Raw genomic sequence first — 19,819 nt, forward strand, 5'->3', positions numbered from 1 at the left:
TAAAATATTGTTGTTTGTTAAACATATTCATATATGAACATTTTATCTAATTTGGTATGAAATATATTTTAAAAGTTATATGTATAGTAAACCTTTACATTTATGATGTTTGACTTTATTTGGAACAAATATGTTTTTAATAGAAATGTACTTAGATGTTGTTAACTCTGTTGATATTGTGGTGGTAATAGTAAGTGTTAACTATTTAAGTGTGCTATATTTTGGGTTCCTTATTTTGTAGTAGTGGGGGTATTGTAATGGAATCCGTTTAGTGGCCAACACCTTCATTGATATAAAGTATATTGGAGTGGGAATGGTAAATGCTGCCTCTTTAGTGTTCACCACCTTCTCAGAGTTCATTTGAGTTGGAGTAGAAATCATAAATGTTGCCCTTTAGTATCCAACGCCTTCCCTGAATTACTTCATATTAGAGTTGAAATGGTATTTGGAACCATTTTAGTGTCCACAACCTTCCCTGCAATAGGTTTTATAATTCGATCAGTGATGCTTCTTTATGGTCCACCACCTTCCCTGAGTTAAGTCAGATTTGAGTGGAAATAGTGCCACTTTAGTGTCCAACACCTTCCATGACTTACTTTATCTTGAAGTTCGAAAATTAAATGTAACCCTTTTAGTGTCTAAATCCTTCCTTGAGGTAAGTTCTATTGCAATAGGAATAGTGAAGTTTAATTATTTAAGGCCTTATTACGAGTATGACTGTTCACAGGACTGTTGCACCCTGAGTGGAATCCTACACAAGGAACACCTCAAGTTTCCAGATGAACACATTTTTTTTCACCTGATTAACTTCTCAGGACACATGAAAAAGTTGACTGGGCATTATTTGACTAGAAAAGTTTTGGCTCGCTATCTGGAATAATAACTTGGCTGGCCTAACCCATGACATTATAAGAGACTGCCTTAACTGTGAAAAAGGGATGTTAATCCCCTGGCTTTCTGGTGTTTTTATAAAATTGAGTAGCGTAGGCAAAGGACACCTTTTTCTTGACCCTAGTAAAATTGAGCTTAAAGACAAAAATAATTTAAAATCCGCACTGTACGCACTTTACAGCGAAGAAAGATTGGCAAGGGAATTAACCAAACCAACAATCAAGGCTTATGTGAATAAAGATCTGTACACACAACCAATCCAATTGTACCTTACGCTGTCAATGACAAATTGGGAAAGATCCCTACTTTTCCGCCTTAGGGCAGGCACAATTAGATTTTTATTATGTTTCCCATTATGCTATTCATCCTTAAAATCTGGAAATAACTTGTGCCCATGCGATGGTATAAGTTTGCACACTGAATTACACTTTCTCTTCTTTTGTAAATTTTATCTGAAATATTTTAAATGGTTTTTAGCACCGTATTTTAAAAAGCACAGACCACTCTCTTTGGAGGAATCAAATTTGATGTTGTTAACTTTGAATAATGAAGAGCTGATCTTTCGCACTAGCACTTTTCTAAGGGTCATTACTCATGTTCGGAAAACAATGGAGCACCCTTAGCAAGCTTCTGAATTTTATTGATAATTGATTGTATTTAATAACGTGCTGTTTTTAAACTATTTGTAACCACGGTAATTCGATTTGGGATTGTTTGATTTGCTTTTATGAATTTGCAAAAATTTGAATAAAGATTTTTGAATTGAATTGATTGACTAGAAACTGTGACATAAGGCTCAAACCGTAAAAGAATTAAAATACCAGCCACCCACATAGGAAAATTCGGCATGATGGCAGCCACCCTAACGGAGATGGGGACCGCCCGACATAATGTCAAGGTCCTACAGGACAAATTACAACGCGACCGCCACCGTGGTTGTCTAATTGTCCTGGGTTTCCATTGCGGTGGGTGCTACTGGCTGCAGCACCAGCTGCAATGGAAAAAGGGATGTGCAACCCATCCCTGTACTATGTGACAGGCACCAATCAGTGTCTGTCACTTGGTACAGAGAGCTAAAGGGGGACCCGCTACAGGCCCCCAATGTCCATCACCCCAGCCTTTCCATTGCTGGTGAACCGTCATGGAAAGGTTGGTGGGGAGTGACCATCCTAATCCCCACAGCAGTGTCTGGTAGGCACTGCCCCATTTTAGGGGTAGGAAGGCCTCCAATGCACTGGTGGGCTCAAGTAGCCCATCGGATGCTTGGTGGTCAGAATTTCCGACCGCCGTGGAACCACCTGCCATTGTAATTTGGCGGGTGGAAAAAGGCTGTTGGTGTAGGTCTCTCCTTGATCATAATGAGGCCCTCAGTCCTACTTCAAGGACCATTCAGAAAAAATATAGAAACCTGAGAGAGTCCTCAAAAATCTTCCGCTAATGGCTGACTATGACAAGACTACCCCCTAATGAAGGGACTTGAATTAGATGCCCTTTAGAGTGCATAATAGATACTTTTTTGACACATTTTCTTTTTCTTCTTGTCTTTTTATATTTATGAGTGAAAAGAGGTTCTGCTTCTGAATTGTTGACTGAAAGCACCTCTTAATAAATTTCAATATTCAGATTTTTCTAAGTGAAGTAGTCAAAGAGCATTGGGTGCGAAGTCTTGGAGTTTCAAGCTTTCTTGTGTTTGTGCCTCCGAATGTGTGCATTCTTTCACTCAGTTAGTGGAGTGGGCACATCTTGTACAATGCTCAATAAATGCAGACTGTGTAAAGTCATTTGATGAATCAGGGTCAAAACGTTTCATTTTGCTTAACACATATGGACTACAGTAAATATCTAGGCAGCAATGATATATATTATCACATCCAATACCTTCTAAAAGCATTACAGGGACATTCATTGTTCTCAATTAATGCTGAGTGCTTCATACATTATAAGTGAATGTGAGGGAGCACCACAACGATATATTGAATACATCATTTTCCTGACAGTCTAATAAGAAATTATGACTGCCATTTCCAAGGTTTCTTTGAAACAGTGAATGTCAAAGTCAAGTGAGAAAATACAAGACTGCTGTAACTGAAACAATATGCGCAAATTACATTAATATGCTGTACCTAGTTTCATGGACATATGAAATGAAAATACACTGCAGGTGTTCAGATCATTTCTCACTATTAACAGTGGGTGTGCTTAATTATGCCAATGCTGTGCAGCTGAAGGATTATTAGCTTCTTTCTTCTGCAATAACCTGCTATGACCCCTCTTGTGGGAAGTCATTGTTGGGTAATGAAAATTAAAATTAAACTGTTAGTTTTTCTTTTCCCTCTGTGTAATATTAATTGGAAAAGCTGTTGCTAAAGAAGATTCCACACTTCTGTTATTTTATATACCTTACAGAAATATTTTAATTTTGCCACGATAAAGGAGTGTTACACAGCAATGAACACTAAAATGCAATGTTTATGATTTCCAGTTTGGCATACTACAATCACAGTCACATCACATGCATTTAGATTTAGCCAGACTGTGTCAAATTGACTTCGATGACCTTTTTCATGGAGACAAAGGCAGCCGTGGTTTACTGGGTCTCAAGTTAGAAAAATTACATAATTTACCATTGACGTTGTGTAGTCTCCTGTTATCACACCAATATAAAAATCAAGTAAACCCTCCAGCACTTGATTCTCAAGGTGGCAATGGCAAAGCAGTCATGGCTCCCTCGGGGAGGAGAGATGGGTTGAAAACACAGACCTCAGTAATGCCTTTAATAAAACTAAACAAATCATTCTCATATGGATTCCAATGATTAGGCTCCCAGTAGATTGAAAATGTTCAGTTTTCATTATGCCTACCACAGCTGCAACCATGGCAACAGAAACAGCTTAGGGCACAAAAAGAACACCAGCCGACAACTCAGCTAACACTACAAAACAGACCTCAAGAGTGACATGAGATGCAACAATATTAGGACCACAGCAGTGATAGTAGCTTTAATCCCAGTTGTCACTACAACAGAATCAATAGCTGTCACAACAGGAACCACAGCAGCAGCCGCTGTTTTCCTACGACTATTTACCCCATCAAGGTCCACACCAAGGCAGCAGTCTCTCCACCATCTAAATTTAAGGACATGTCTTCATTACTGTCAACTACATGCAGAAACAATGAGATACTTTTCACTCTTTAGTGGAATTGTACTCTCCTTTACTGCTTTAAGACAATTATCTTAAAGCCCCAAGACCAATTCTTGTACGTTTTGCTGCTACAGCCTCTTTAAACGAAACTGAAGAATTCATTGTCCTATGCAATCATACAGGTACAACAGCGGAGCAGCTAAGATAGATATTATGGGTGTGATTCACAAACTGCACTTCTGAGTAAGTTTACACTTTTGAGTACGTTTACTACTTTCAGTATTCACAAACTGCACTTTGTAGTAACATACTCTTTGTAGTAAATCCAACACTACACATGACCAAACACTGTTACTGCAACACCCTGCCATATAAAATAATGGAGGCAGCAATTAAAATGAAACCCCACAGGAAATAAGTTAAATTAAATTGAATTGAATTATTTAAAATAGGTAACAATAAAGATAAATACAAATAAATGTTTGTATATTTACAAAATAGTGCATATTTAACATTTAATTATGAAATATTAAACAACCTATTGTGAATTAAAAAAATATTGTAACAGTAATTGTTATTATAAATATATAATGCTATAAATGCATTACAAATTAATAATATGCATTATTAGTTTTGAGTGAGTTTACTACTTTTTGGTGTTCTAAAACTGCATTTTCCTAGTAACTTACACTTTTTAAGAAAGTCCATCACCACACATGGCCAACCACTGGTACTTAAAAACCCTCCTATGGAAAACAATGGAGGTGTAAGTTAAGTGTAAGTTACTATAAAAGTGTATGTTACTAAATAAGTGCAGTTCGTGAATACTGAAACATAGTAAACGCACTCAAATTTGTAAGTTACTATAAAAATGCAGTTTGTGAGTAGCATTTTGTAATACACTTTGTAGTACTCCAAACTGCAGTTTGTGGATCAGGCCCTAAGTGTGAAAATTAAACAATGTACATATTCTGTTAGTGGAATGTTATGATTTTCAAAAAACTAAGGATTTTATTATGCATGCATGTATTTAATGGCACTTCAAGCGAGTACTCAAATATTCTTTAATTTATCAGGGCCATTAAATACATGCATGCATAATAAAATCCTTGGTTTTTTGAAAATCATAAAATTCCACTAACAGAATATGTACATTGTTTAATTTTCTAAATGTATTGATAACCACTTTTAAAAATTAGTTAGAACCAGGATTACATTTCAAAGACCAAAAACTAATCAAAGTTGATTTTAATATTTAAAATTGTACTATGAAAAATATACAGATATAAAATCAACTACAGCAATGCACTGTGCATGGGTAGTCCGGTTTTGTATTGATGGGGGTGTTTATTTATTCATTTATTTGTAGAGTTTTACATAGCGCTGGCAAGACCCAGAGGAATCAGAGCGCTTTACATAGATGTGTACATGCACTATTCTTTAGTTACAATGAGTACATCAAATAAATAGGGAAGAGTGTATTACACAGCAACAATAAACAGTTATCCAGAGATGGATAATATGTAAGAGAGAAAAAAGGGAATGCAGGTGTAATACAAATTCAGGAAACGGTGATCAAAAAGGGTAGTGGGGGATAGGGCATTGAGTCTGTAATAAGAATTAATTCAAAAAGTCTGGCGTACCTGCTATTAAAAAGAGGTTAATATCAGGGGTCCCTTTAAAGTCATGAATGAAGATCCTTTTGTCCTGTCGGGGTCACAGCATTGCAGCACCTGGGAACGGCTTCACTCACCGGGCTGTAGTGGTCTGGCTGCGGAGAGGGCCAGCAGAGGGGCACAAATGGCTTTCCTTTACTAAACCACCCACCGATAAGATGTCGGCAAGGTTCCTGATGGTAGAGACCACCTGTAGGCGCAAAAATTAGGCTGCCGGACAAAAACTAGGCTGCATGTGGTGAAATCTCACACACGATCGCCACCACTGAGAAGGAGGACTCCAGCCCCGTGCCCCAAGAATTCCACCATCGAATGGAGGCTTGCAGATTATGTAGACCCTAGAATAAATCAGGGGAGGAATCCAGACTCCGGGTGTTAGTAAATGGAGGGGCAGTTATGGGGGAGAGAGGGTGGAAAATAGGAACTTGTCGCTCTCTCCCGCCACGCCAGGGAATCACTCTGGGATACAAGAGCGGCAGCAGTTAGGACAACTTCTCGCTTCCTGGATTGTAGGACGCATCTCAGGTGCCAAGGCAGCTGGCACAGGAAGCGTAGAGAGAGGCAGTCGCAGCGGGAAGCGGAGCAACTGAGGCCAAGGAAGGTAGGTGACAGCTGTGGACTACACCGGAGGGGTGAGTCCCAAGCCAATCTCCCCCCGGCTGCTATATGCAGCTCAACCAAGCCTTCAGCCATCTAGTTAGGTTTAAGCTGGCGACTGTCTCTCCCAATGATGATCGTTTCTGGAGCCAGCATCATCACAGTCAGCAACGGTAGCTTAGTTGCACTGGAGAATCGCAGTGTCGCAGCCCACTGATCCCCTGGTGTGGTGGAGTCTAGTTGGGCCTTTCACCGGGATATTTCACCAAAAAGGCGATCCCTAGCTAGTGAGCTCACGGCCGGAGTTCCTTACCGATTGGCCATCTTGCTTGGGTGTCTACTGATTAAATTAATATGTATGTGCCCAAATAATTTGCATGATTGATATTTTTATTGTTTTCCTATTCAACAAATATTCCAATAATTTCTTTATTTGGACCTGCAATGGAGGATATAACAAATATAAAATGTTAGATTATTGTACTTTGTTTATATTACTCCTCAGAACGCAACCGTGCCTTTTTTCCTCACATACAAGTTCAATAAAATCAAGGTGAACTTTTTTCATTGAATTTCATAACCACATCTGCATCTGACTCCTTAGTCTAGAGCATGTTTATTCATGTATATTAGGATTACATCAAAACATTTAAAGCCTGATTACAGTCAAGAGAAAAACATCCTGTTTAATTCAAAAGATAGAATACTACACTCCTAGTAAGTGTACCTAGAATGTATCGCATATACTCACATGCTGCAATCTAATACAAAAGAAGAATTAGGGCTTGATTTTGATTTTATTTACATACATTTATTCTATCAGGGATATGAAGTAAAGTACTCCATTGCCCTGAGGGATTACCCACCTGCCAAATTTAGAGATGCCCGCAAGCCCAGTGGATAATACTAACATTTACAGTAACTGCTTTAATGGTGGCTCCTGTGAACGCTTTTAACGTTTGATGAACGGCTGTGTCAACATAATGGAGCAGTACGTCAAAATGTCAAAGCAGGATTTTGTTTTTGAAAATAAAAAACCATGACCTCCCCACCATGGGACTTTTCTCCCATGGCATGGAGCTCATTTAGTAGTTTTCACTGCCCATAAAACCTGGCTGTGGTGGACAGTGAAAACTGGCCATGTGTTTGCCCACTCTACATACCATGCATGAACACATGACCACAACTCTGAAAACCAGACAGAGTAAGGTTTATGAAGGTGATAGAGAAATCCCTGAAATCCACATACTAAAGTCCTCCCTCCCCACTCTAAATGAGTTAGCTGAACGTCACTGTGGCAGAGAGGATTACAACTGAGTACCCGCCCTGCTAAAGTTTAGATCATGCCCTAAATTTAAAGTCACATTAAATCCTCTCTGTCCTACTTCAAAACCCAGGGGTATTGGGGTACCCTGCAAGGAGGTTCAACATTTCCTGAAATGATTTTCACCAGAGACCACGACAATAATGATTTTGAATCTCTATATTTTTGCTCCATGTAACACAAAAACAAATGGTCCTTGTAAATCTCAAAGACAGCACATCAGCACAATGCTATATATTTTATTGACTCAAACAACCCCACCAAATGTGATGGTTACATTTAAAGCTACCTTTTCAAGCAATGTGTTCAACCTTAGAGTTGAAATACATAGACTTGCCATGCAGTCAGTGAATTAAGCTTTCCTGTTGAGTTGCACCAAGAGTAAACATTTATTTACTCTATTTAGACTGAGGAGCATTGACTTCCATCACTAGTAATCCTCAATTGTGCAATATTCACTGAACGAATGTGCTGCTGTTTGGTTGACCGCAACACCAAGGCCTGAATTCCCATGAAAATATGGAATAGGGATACTCTTACCAATACCATTTGGAAAACCTGACAGAACATATTCTAACTCTAATTCAACGTCATTTGGGGGAACTGGAAATATAGTGAGTGTGCATTCATATCAAACTCAGAGATTGACTGGAAATTTTCTTGGTTTGTCCCCTTGCATTTTAAGTAACATACCTCCATATACATATCTAAATGTGAAATAGTTATGCCTTTAAGCAAAGAGTATGAAAATATCTGTAGGTTAAAGGACTAAGCACATTTTTATACTAGGACACCTTACAAACCACATACCTCATTTGTATCAGATGGAACATGAATGCGTAATTGACTATTCATATTCTCATGTGAAAGATAGGCCCAGATTTACAAAGGGTTTGCATCGCTGCTGCATCACGCAAGGTGACATAAGGCATTTGCAAGTCCACAAGTCAGATTTACTAAACAATGCGAATTCAGCTTTCATGGCTCTGTGTGGCTTAGTAAATCTGGAGTAATACAAGGCAGACCAGGTTTCTGCCTTGCGTTACTCTGTGTTGGGGAGGCATTCCATGTGTGGATCATGGGTATTCTCAGGCATCCGCCCAAGATTCTTGGTGCATTACTAAATTTACTAAGATTAATGAACCTGGAAATGTGTCAAAACTGTATCCCATCCCAACAGAGGCATAAAGAGGAGAAATAGCTTTATTTCTCCTTGTTAGTTCTTCTTTCCACATGTGCTGCATTCAGCAGCACTCATAGAAATACAACTACTTCCGAGCATTGGTCTTATGCAGTACAGCGCTCCTTTATGCACATAAACAATCTTACCCACAACACAGGCACCATACACCATGGCGCAAAGGAGCCCCCATTGGCTATGGCAGTACACAGTGTACCAGTGCAGAGAGAGAGCAGGAATGTGCCATTATACCAGTAAACATGGCACATTCCTGCTCTCTCCATTTGATGCAGCACAAGTTGCCTTGCTGTGTTGACCAAATCTTGGTAAATCTGCGTCCGGATTTGTACAGCGAGGCCAGTAGGCCTTCCAAGAAAAGGGGAAGACAAAATACTTGGACGAGAAATGGGTTTTAGGCTTTTTAAAACAAAGAAAGAAATGAAAAGGATCTCAAGAAGTGGCTGCCATGGAATTAGACTTACAAGCTCAAAATGCGGTATGTAATGAAGCAACAAAAGTACTTTCCCAATAAGATAACCATATCTCTTCCAAATATTAATTTCTTTGTTCAATGCATTGGTTTGCATTACCTTTTTGGGGAGGTGGGGGGTAGGTTGTAGCCGCACAGTGCTACACATGTGAACAACTCTGGATGCATCTTTGAGATGGAGTTGGATGACACTCAATACGCTGGGTAGGCCCTGGGAGTTGCACTGAGACAGAATCAGTATAGGTGAAGGAATAAGGGTGAGGGAGAGCATGGAAACAACAGGACATTTGGGCGGTAGTATAGAAACCCGATGGATGGGCAAGTGGGAAAATCGGAGGAAACACATGTGTTTAAGATGTTGCTATTCAAATAAGGTGGCAGAATAATGTGTTCAGTTAGTGTAGGAAACCACTTAAATTACTATTATTAATACTAACCCTGAGCAATGAACTCCACTTTGCTAGCGGAAGTTGCAGAGATTTAGTTAATTGGCTTTTCATTGAAGACACAGAATTCATTCAAGAATTCCCACTCCGCTATGTAATGGAGTTACCTACTGTACCCACAACCCTTTGGGAAATCAACTTTACCTTTACATGCTAAAAAAAGTACATAACCAAATCACAAAAGTAAACTTTGAAAAACATCAGGCAATGAGAGAGGTGATGATTTTGGAGTCACCCTTTGCCTAGGGTGAGGGCAAGCAGATACCTTGAACACAAAGAGCATATGATGCTGAACGATTCAGTGGTGGTCCCATCCTCCTAGGACCACCCCAAGCAAAGTTTTGGACAAAAATACAATGCCAACCAAAGGCCCAGCCACCTAAATAAAGAATGTAGGAGCGTTCTAAGGGGAGACAAGTAATAGCCAATGAGCTATATACCTGAGGGTGTCTACACCATTTAGTGACCACTTCCTGTGAGAAGGGGCACTACCCCAGATCTGATTGGAGGTTTTCGCACCATCTCAAGATGGTGGAATTTTAAGAGAAGGGTTGTGCAGGATAAGGGGGCCCAACTCCTCATCTAACTAATTTTCCTGTCATTCCTCCCACCAAACATTGAGCACCAAAGGGGGCTTGGCCTCCCCCACGATCTGGGAGTTCCTGGGTTAGATTTCAAAGGCAGCATGGCCTTTGAAGTTTCCTGCCCGGGAAGGCCATCCTGTCCTGGAGGAGGCGTGAATCACCCCCGCCCAGAGCAAGTATTGTTTCTGTCCTCTCTGAGTGCTAGCTCTCGCTCCATTAGGTCAGAAACATGTCTGGTGGTGGCAGGCTACTGAAAACCGGCCATAGACCCCACTAGCATTTGGTTAAGTTTCAGGGGACCCTCTAAATTTATTTCATGTGTGAATTTATTACTGAATTCAACACTGCATCAGTGAGGATTTAGTAAGACAAGATGTTTGGTACCAAAGATCTTAAAAATCAGTAAAGCCATCATGGAGCTAGAAAACTTGTGTTGACAATTATCCATGCCTGGCTGAGCCTAACCCCAAGATGGCGGACGACACGCTGCTGAGGATCTTCTAATTGAAGGGGGTGCCGCATTAAAGTGCCTCTGCGTCATCTAGCTCTGCAGTGCACCATGAGGGATGTAAAGAAGGAGGGGATTGTTGCCTCTCCCATAAGCCATCAAACACTGATAGCGCTCAGCATTTGGATAATGCTTTTGGGAGCAAGCCCCCTGACGACTGATAATCTGTCTCTTCCACCTCTCCTCTCATGGGGCTAGTGGGAGGACGAGGCAGACGGTGTTTCCAAATTACACTGGGATCAATGCCTTTGATTGAACTATGATGATGCCCCATGGATGAAAACCGAATCTGTTTGTACTTACCGTTGAACCCAATGACCATTGGCCGTTGCCCAATGGAGCTGTCCTTTGAAGCTACAGAGGATTCTGGCTCTTGGTCACCCACTCGGGCATCACCTACCCAGCCAAACATTGTTTTCAATAGTGCTTCACGGTTTTGTCTGTCTTCCCCCCTCTGATCTGCCTGACACTCTGCATTCCTTTCCCCAATGTACCTTTCCCCCTATACCTTCCATTCCACATAAGATGTTTTGTCTTTGCTATGCAACGCACAAATAACTCATGTTATTGTGTAATCTCATATTTTTCTACTGTATGATCTCACCGTGGAGTCTGAGCAACTTTGGCCGATGCCCAGTGGAGCTGTCCTATGCAGCTATAGAGAAGTTTGGCTCTGGTTCACCCCCTCGGCCGTCACCTACCCTGCCGGACATCTGACATTGCTTTGTTTTTCTTATCTCCCTGTCTTTTTTCCTTCCCTCTACCTTTCTCCTATGTCTATAATTGGAAACTGTAACTGTAATAATTATGTAACCTGTAACTTTCTGATCCTCAAGTAAAGCGCTTTGATAACTCCGGGTCTAGCTATTGTTGTATAAAACTTTGCAAACAAATAAAAAAGAATGTACTCTTTCTGACTGCACTGTTCACTTACAACATCACAGAATGGACATTGTTGGGGCATATCTGCATATAATGATATGCCTCCACATCGGATATAGTACATCCTGCCTTAGGGCTAAAGGCTTGTAGTAGGGGAAACTTACCTATATCTTCTGTAGTGCATGGGATGCATAGCACGCAGGGCTGTGTGCCATGTCAACTCTTCAGATTTTTCTGAACCAAGACACATAGCCTGCAATGGCAGAGTGCATCAAATTTGTTAGGGGACCCTGGAGTGGCACAACCAGTGCTGCAGCCCTAGGGGACCCTCTTCAGTAACCCATTCCCTACGTATCTAGCTTAACTTTTACTTGGGATTTACAGGGGTAGCTTCAGTTGTGCCAATTGTGGCACAGTGTTTTGCGAAAGAGAACTGGCACTGGTAACCTGATTAGCAGGGACCCACAGCACATGCAGTTGGAAATCACATCAGGCATCAGGCAAAAAGTGAGGGCTTACCATGCCAAAAGAGGCGCTTTCCTACACCTATTCTTTTTGCTCTTTTAATAGAACATCTAGCTAGAGCCATTGGAATAGACAGGAGCATAGAACCACCGATAAGCATAATGACTAAAATCAAACTGTACATATATTGCTCTGTTTTTAAAATCTGGTTTGGAGAATCAGAAGAGGGTTTTTGACATTTTCCAAGACTTTCAAGCTCTGGATGGATAAAAGATTAATAGCATACATTTTTTTTTCATGCAATTGCACATCTTATTTCGATGTCGGGCAGACTTGCGTCCATCCGACACCATTGTGGATATGGCTCTAACCGACCTCCGGTCAGTGGTCCCGACTGGTGAATTTTGATGCTACCACACACTGTGCAGTCGCAGCTCCCTTTTCTGTATGGGAGCTTGTGCTATGGTTGGATTTCAGCCACAGCACATGCTCCCATACAGAAAAGGGAGTTTGTGTTCACCGCATGGCACACAGTGCAGGGATAAACAGGGGGCACCGTAGGTGCTCCCCCGCCCCCCAACCATAGGCCAAAGGCTGAAGGGGGCCCTGCTAGGGGCCCCCAACGTTGCCTTTATTTGCTGCGATTCCATGTCGCCCTTCAGATACATTTTTAAAGAAATAGAGGGAATTGTCTCCGCTTTTATCTGGGCTAATAAAATACCAAGATTGGCATTAGGCACTTTATATAGACCTGTGAATGATGGGGGTCTCGCTCTGCTCGACTTGAAAGAATACTATTTTGTAAGCTTTGCACATTATTTTATAGATTTCTTAAGTCCCAAGAAGCTCCAAAATTGATTTATAATTTCTTTTTAAATTTAATTTTACAGGAATACAAGATAGACGACTTCCTACACCTTACTAAGTCCCCCATGATATACCCGCCATTACTGATGTAACTCACTAAACAGATATTTCAACTGTCCATCTTCCTTTAATAGACATAAAACTGCCCTCAGATGGGAGAGCAATGCCTCTTATAAGCAATGTAGAACTTTTACATATTAGCACTTGGAAGGGATGGGCCTAAATTGAAACTACCATTATACATTCAAAAATCTTGATTCCATTGTCATTTATCGTACAAAGTACTTTTTAACAGAATTAGATCCTATAAGAATAATGGTGAGATTACATTTAACCGAGGATTTGATTGAGTGTAAAACACTTGGATCTACTAGATATATGGGTGGCTGATTTTAGACAATACAGGGATCCGATGTATTTTAGTGAAGCTCAAGTGAAATGGCATTCAAAGTTGGGCCTTTTGATTTCAACAGAGACTTGGAACAGGATCAATTTGTTTAATTGGTATACAACGGTAACCACGCATTTTTTACAACGCGGTACCGTTACCACGCTACTTTTACCACGCAAGTCGTTACCACGACTTGCGCTGGGGGGCGCTCCAGGATAGTAAATAGTTTAATTTACTATCCAACTCCTTTCCCTAGAGTCCACGGGGACTGGAGTTGGAATAGTAAATTAAAAAATTTACTATCCAGCGCCCCTCCACGCAAGTCGTTGTAACGACTTGCGTGGTAAAAGTAGCGTTGTAACGGTACGCGTTGTAATAGTACGCGTGGTACCGTCATACATCCGTTTAATTTCTTTTTATTTAAGGGCACATTTTTGCTATATACAATAATATGCAAATTGGCTTATTTACAGAACACCGGTATTTCTGAATAAAAGCAATCCCCAGACATTGGCAAGACGTTTTAGGTGTTTGATGGATGGTTAGGGCAGCTGGAACATATCACGTGTAATTGCCCAAAAATAAACGAGTCCCGGCCCGATATACAGAAAAACTGTTTGCTATCAGTAAAGATTAACTTTTTGATTGATATGCAGCCAGCAATATTAGGCTTTTTTGTCAGATGCCAATATGAAACCGCAGAAGGAAAAAACTACTCGTTTTGATAATAATCAAACCCCTTTACAGAAGAAAATCTTGCAAGATGGAATTGTTTGTCCACACAGACCAGAATGGATTGATCCTAAAGAGGAGAATTGCTAGAAATAACTGTTTCCCGTTAAAAGCTATTCATTTGTTTACAATGCAATGAATCTCCTCTGTAATTTTTCATTGGTAAACATCAACTGTGCCGCCTTTTGCCAATTTTGTAAAGCCTATTTATATCACCCTAACCAATTGCATTAAGTTCAGCCCTCAAACTAACTGCACTTCTCGGAGGTCCAGCTAAGCTGAAGATGTATGCAGATGATATGGTTTTGTTTTTAAAAGCAAACAAGAAAAAAATAATACATACATTCAATTTGATAACTGTTTTCAACGAGCTTCATGGCTATCCGATTAACACGAAAAACAGAGACTGCTCTGCTTAAAACGGATACTGTCTCCCAAAGGTTCTTCAGGCGAAGTCCACCTATATTCTAAATAGGTACCTGAGGTTATAGGTCACAGAAAATCTAGACTATGATGAGAATTCTAAACCTCTCTCCCAGAAAGCAGCCTCTTTAATGGCTTATTTTGACTAATAGAAAGATATCAGATCTCCACATTAAACAAGTATTTTTTCTTCTGTTGTATTAGAAAAATAGTCTTTGGAGCTATACCTACCAAATAGCCCCAATATCGTCTTACCAAATAATCAGTCAGTTGACAGTGAAGAAAAGTCAATCGTTTATTAACAATCAATACTCTATAGAGGAGCCTCTCCGTATGTCACCCAGCCAGTGTGTGGAGAAGACTGCCGATTCACACTCAATACATGGCATATATACTTTCATGGTATTCTATGAGATCACCGTACATGGAAAAGTACTGATAGGCAAGGTAGCTTAAAGGAAAGTCCATATATGACACACAAAGCTCATTTAGAAGTCTGCTCCTGCTATTACTGGGGAGGGTCAGGAGGGGTGACTCCCTTTCTTCATGGTGCCTGGGTGGACGAGTACGGTGCCTCCAGGAATGCGCTTATCATCTCTGAAACCAGATGCGTCCTTGGATCTCAGAACAGTGGAAGAATAGCATGAATTCAGCTGTCTGTGTAACTCAACTATTAGGGGCCTGCTTGACTGCTAGAGGGTAACACGTGACCATCGTTCATGTCTGATACATGTACTCCAAAATGGAGTCTGTTTGGTTCCCTACTTCGTGTGCGAAGAATCTAATGTAAGAGCTCAGGAAGAGGCTCTGTATTATGTAACCAATTAATCGTATAAATGTAAATATAGACACATCATGCTAACACAAAAGACTACAATAGATATAGAGAAATCAATTTAGATCCCTCAGAACCACCCTTTTAGCATGATGTAGCTAAATAAAAGAAAATCAGTCTTCGAAAATACCCTCGTCAATCAGCATCAGCTCTTGTATTTCTTGTTGGACCATTTGGGCTTTAAGTTTCTTTGGGGATGGCTCTGTCACAGAGGAAGTTAGCTTTGATGCACAATAAGAACAACAAGCAGGTCCACAATGTATGCAGAGACAACAGGCAAAGATAACACCAGCTATGCCGGCTAATACCATCAGAATTTTCCAACCCCAGGCAGACAATAGACTCCAGAACCATCCAGAAAGGGACCAAGTACCAGTATCCGCATGTATTTCAGATGCAGATTTTGAATAGCCAAATGGACAGAGGGGGCGGGGTCAGGGATATACACGCAACAGGAGCTGCCAATCACGTGGCAAGCTCCTCCTCGATCTGCTAGGATAACGTCTAGCACCATACGGTTTTGAAGACAGACGAGTCTCGTAGCCTGAAGCTCTACTGTCAAATTTGTTAGTATACCCGCGGTGGAATTTATAACTCTCTCAACCACCCTGGACAGGCGTCTTACTTCTTTGCTAGTGAGGATGGTCCCCCAAATAGGAAATACCCCTTTAACAATGTCGATAAAGTGCTGATCGGGAGTGTCAATTTGATCTATCTCTGATGTGTCTAGAACTCCTCTATCTCGAATTACAGGCAAACCTGTTCCTTCTAAACGATGATCCTTATGATAATTAGAGGGCGCTATACAGACAGGTGGATACAGAAAAAATAAATAACACTGACCTGTCCATCCCAGAGGAAGCCATGTGTAGGCATTCTCGCCACAAACAAAATAAACATTTGGAGGGGTTAACAACGGAGGGCTACTGAAGGTTCATAGTCGATAAGTATGATTACAACGACTGTCTCCCACTGAAATGTGCCCTGTTCCCTGTGCTCAGAATGCAGAGGTACTATTTAATATAGGTACCAGAATAGCTTTGTCATCAGTAACATTACGATCCTGAAATTGCTGGAAGTACTGAATAAAATTAAATTCTGCAAAATCGAGAATCTCATTCTTAAGCCAAGTAACATTTTCATATTCATTGTACAAGTTCATGCAAGTATTTGGGTCAAGCGATCCTTCCCCATTATTACCCTGGGATCAAAACCCTGGTGTACCTCTATATAAGCCAGGATCATTTCATAGTCTCGTTCAGAGTATCGGGATGAATCTGTCACATAATGCAGGTACATCATCGACAGCAATTTAAACCAGGCCTCACAACTTCCTAAATAAGATAAAGGCAATGAAATAAAAAGATCATGTCTGTGCATAACCGAAGGCAACAGGCCACAGACCCAACAATTTGTCGTATTAGTGGCACTATGCGTTTGATGCAACATTTCTACAAATACATTTTTAACATAAGTCTGACGGTGCCTTTCTTTATGAGGAGTCAAAGTAAGGAAATAATGCTCAGTCGGTGAAGTGGAAGTTCCTAACACAGTATGCATAGGATGATGACATTCTAAATATAAAAATACACTCATTATTACGATAAAGAATGTTGCGATGGTGATCACAAAAGTAATTTTTACACGTATTGTTCAAAAAGAAAATATAGGTACATAAGTTTGGGGAGAGGAGTTGGCCTAACGGCTAGGGCGCTCGACCTCGGACCTGGAGGAACTGGGTTCGAGTCTCGGTAACGACGCCAAAAACCTCCTGTGATTCTGGGCAAATCACTTAATCTCCCCGTGCCTAAAAATGAAAGTAACTGGAAAATGTAAAAAAAAATGTAATGTAACTGGAAAAATATGTAAAGCGCTCTGATACCTGATTCGGTTCGGGTCTAGTTTGCGCTATATAAAACTCTGCAAAAAAAAAAAATAAAATAATAAGTATGCATTTACCGAGGAGCGGAACGCTCCTCCTCAGGAATAAAGCGACCAAAGGGATGCATTCTAACTAAAAGTCCAAACTACACTAATGGATGCAGTCCAACCTGCCAGAGGGTACTTCTTTCCTGTGTCCATCTAGAGCCTCACAGGCAGGCTCCTATCGTTCATCAAAAGAGAAATAGATCCTTGCAATGATGTGATATCCAGTTGCAACCTGGGCCCTTTTTCAGTTTCTTAGTCTTTCTTTCTGAACAGAGCAATGCAATGTTCCAGCTCTCAACTGTGTTAGTCCAGTGTCTCGCTCAGCACCCCCAAATTAATCTATCAACACCCTAGTACTCAAGTCTCTCCCTATCTCCTGCCATGTTTATCGGGGGTACCATGTTGTTTTCTGGGCTGCAGGTTATAGCGAACATGACCAGGTAACTCCTGGTCGGCAACCAAACCAGATGAAGTGGCATTCGTGATGCCGGAGTTGTCGTGATCCCCTTGTATAACAACAGGGACAACAGATTCGGGGCCAATCCTACCGTTGATGATGAGACCCCTTCCGTACCCAATTCTTCTTGTTCTTGCCTTTCAATTCCCTGGGCGTCAGAAAAAGGAACAACACAAGGGAATCTTTCGCTTTCCTGGGTCAAAACTCCCTCCGGATTCTGTTGATCGAAAGGAAGCGGGAAAGGTATTTTTTTTGTTGGGAAACATGTATCCAGTGTTTCCAGCCGTTCACCTTCACCGCTATCTGGGTCGCAAGCAGAATCTGGACTGGCTCAGTCCACCTTGGCTCCAGGCTAGATTTCCGCTGATAGTTCCTCACCAACACCCATTGGCCAGGTACCAAAAGATGTTCGGGACCCTCTGGCAGGGGCTGCAGCATATCTGACACCTGTTGATTGATAGAACGAAGATCTTTAGTCAATGTATAAAAAAAATCTGTCATCATTGGATAATCAATTTCTCGAAAGTTTCTTGGTCGCGGAACGCCCCAAACATTAGCTGGTCGTCCAAAAATAACTTCGTAGTGTGACAGACCTGATCGAGAATGGGGAGTGTTACGTAAGGACATCATAGCTAAGGACAAAGTGTCTGGCCACTTAAACCCGGTACTTTCCTGTATTTTGGACATTTTCAATTTCAAACTTCCATTATATTTTTCAACCAACCCTGCAGACTGAGGGTGTCGGGCAGCATGACATTTCTGTTTTATGTGAAATCCATTACAGATATGCTTCATAAGATCTGCATTAAAGTGCTTCCCGTTATCTGACCAGATCACTCTAGGTAATCCGTATCTAGGGAAAAACTTAATCAAAGCTTTGGCTGTTGCTAGAGCAGTACTTTCCTCGGTGGGGTAGGCTTCTACCCATTTACTGAAAGCACAAACCACCACCAAGACATACTTCAGATTATTCACTCTTTCGAACTGAATATAATCCATCTGAAGTACTTCAAAGGGTAGGGATGGGGTGCAAAATGTCCACTAAGAACAGATTCCCGCCCCCCCCCCGGATTATTTCGTAAACAAACCATGCAATGCTGAACTAAATGAGTTGCAATTTTGGCAATGTTAGGGTTGTTCCAAACGGGGCTTAACAAAGCACAAATGCCTTTTGCTCCGACATGCGCTGTTCCATGAGCCATGCTCCCTACAGCATTAACAAATGCATTGGAAAGCATCCACCTTTGTTTCCCACTCAGGTCAATCCAACAACCATTGCCATCCAATCTCCCCACTTCATTTTCCCAACGAGACAGTTCAGCAGGGGTAGCTTTTGTCTGTATTTCTCGGACACTTTCCATCGTGTTATCAAACATATCAGACTCCTCGACCCACTTGGCCGAACTTACATACATGGGAGACATTTTAGATCTGGCAGTTTCCTTCGCTGTTTGATCGGCAAAAGCATTCCCCTCCCCTACCATATCCACTATTGCCTTGTGTGCACTACACTTCACAATTGCTACCTTTTGAGGCAGAGTCAAAGCAGTTAACAACCTTAAGATCAAAGGACCATGTTGTATTCGCTGGCCATGTGAGGTAAGCAATCCCCTTTCTGCACACAATTTTCCAAAACTATGAGCACCGCCAAAGGCGTATTGGCTATCAGTGTAAATGTTTACCCTCAATATCTCACTTAACTCGCAGGCTCGTAATAATGCTACTAACTCAGCTGCTTGTGCAGAATGATAGGGAACTCGAGAAGCCTCAACTACAGTACAGAGGGTGGTGATTGCATACGCAGCTGTCGTGGTGCCATCTGGTAACTTGTTTAGTCCCAACATTGCTCAATAGAAGTTCTTAATTGAAATATTAACACTTTTGGTGCACATGACGAGCTCAGCTTGTCATGAGGCACAGTGGCGCTGTGCTCATGACGAGCTGAGCTCATCATGACTGCCGAGGAACGCCCATGCGGGGATAATTCCCCTCCTGTGCG

The sequence above is a fragment of the Lissotriton helveticus genome, chromosome 8 (assembly GCF_964261635.1).
Source record: "Lissotriton helveticus chromosome 8, aLisHel1.1, whole genome shotgun sequence".
Classification (NCBI taxonomy): domain Eukaryota; kingdom Metazoa; phylum Chordata; class Amphibia; order Caudata; family Salamandridae; genus Lissotriton; species Lissotriton helveticus.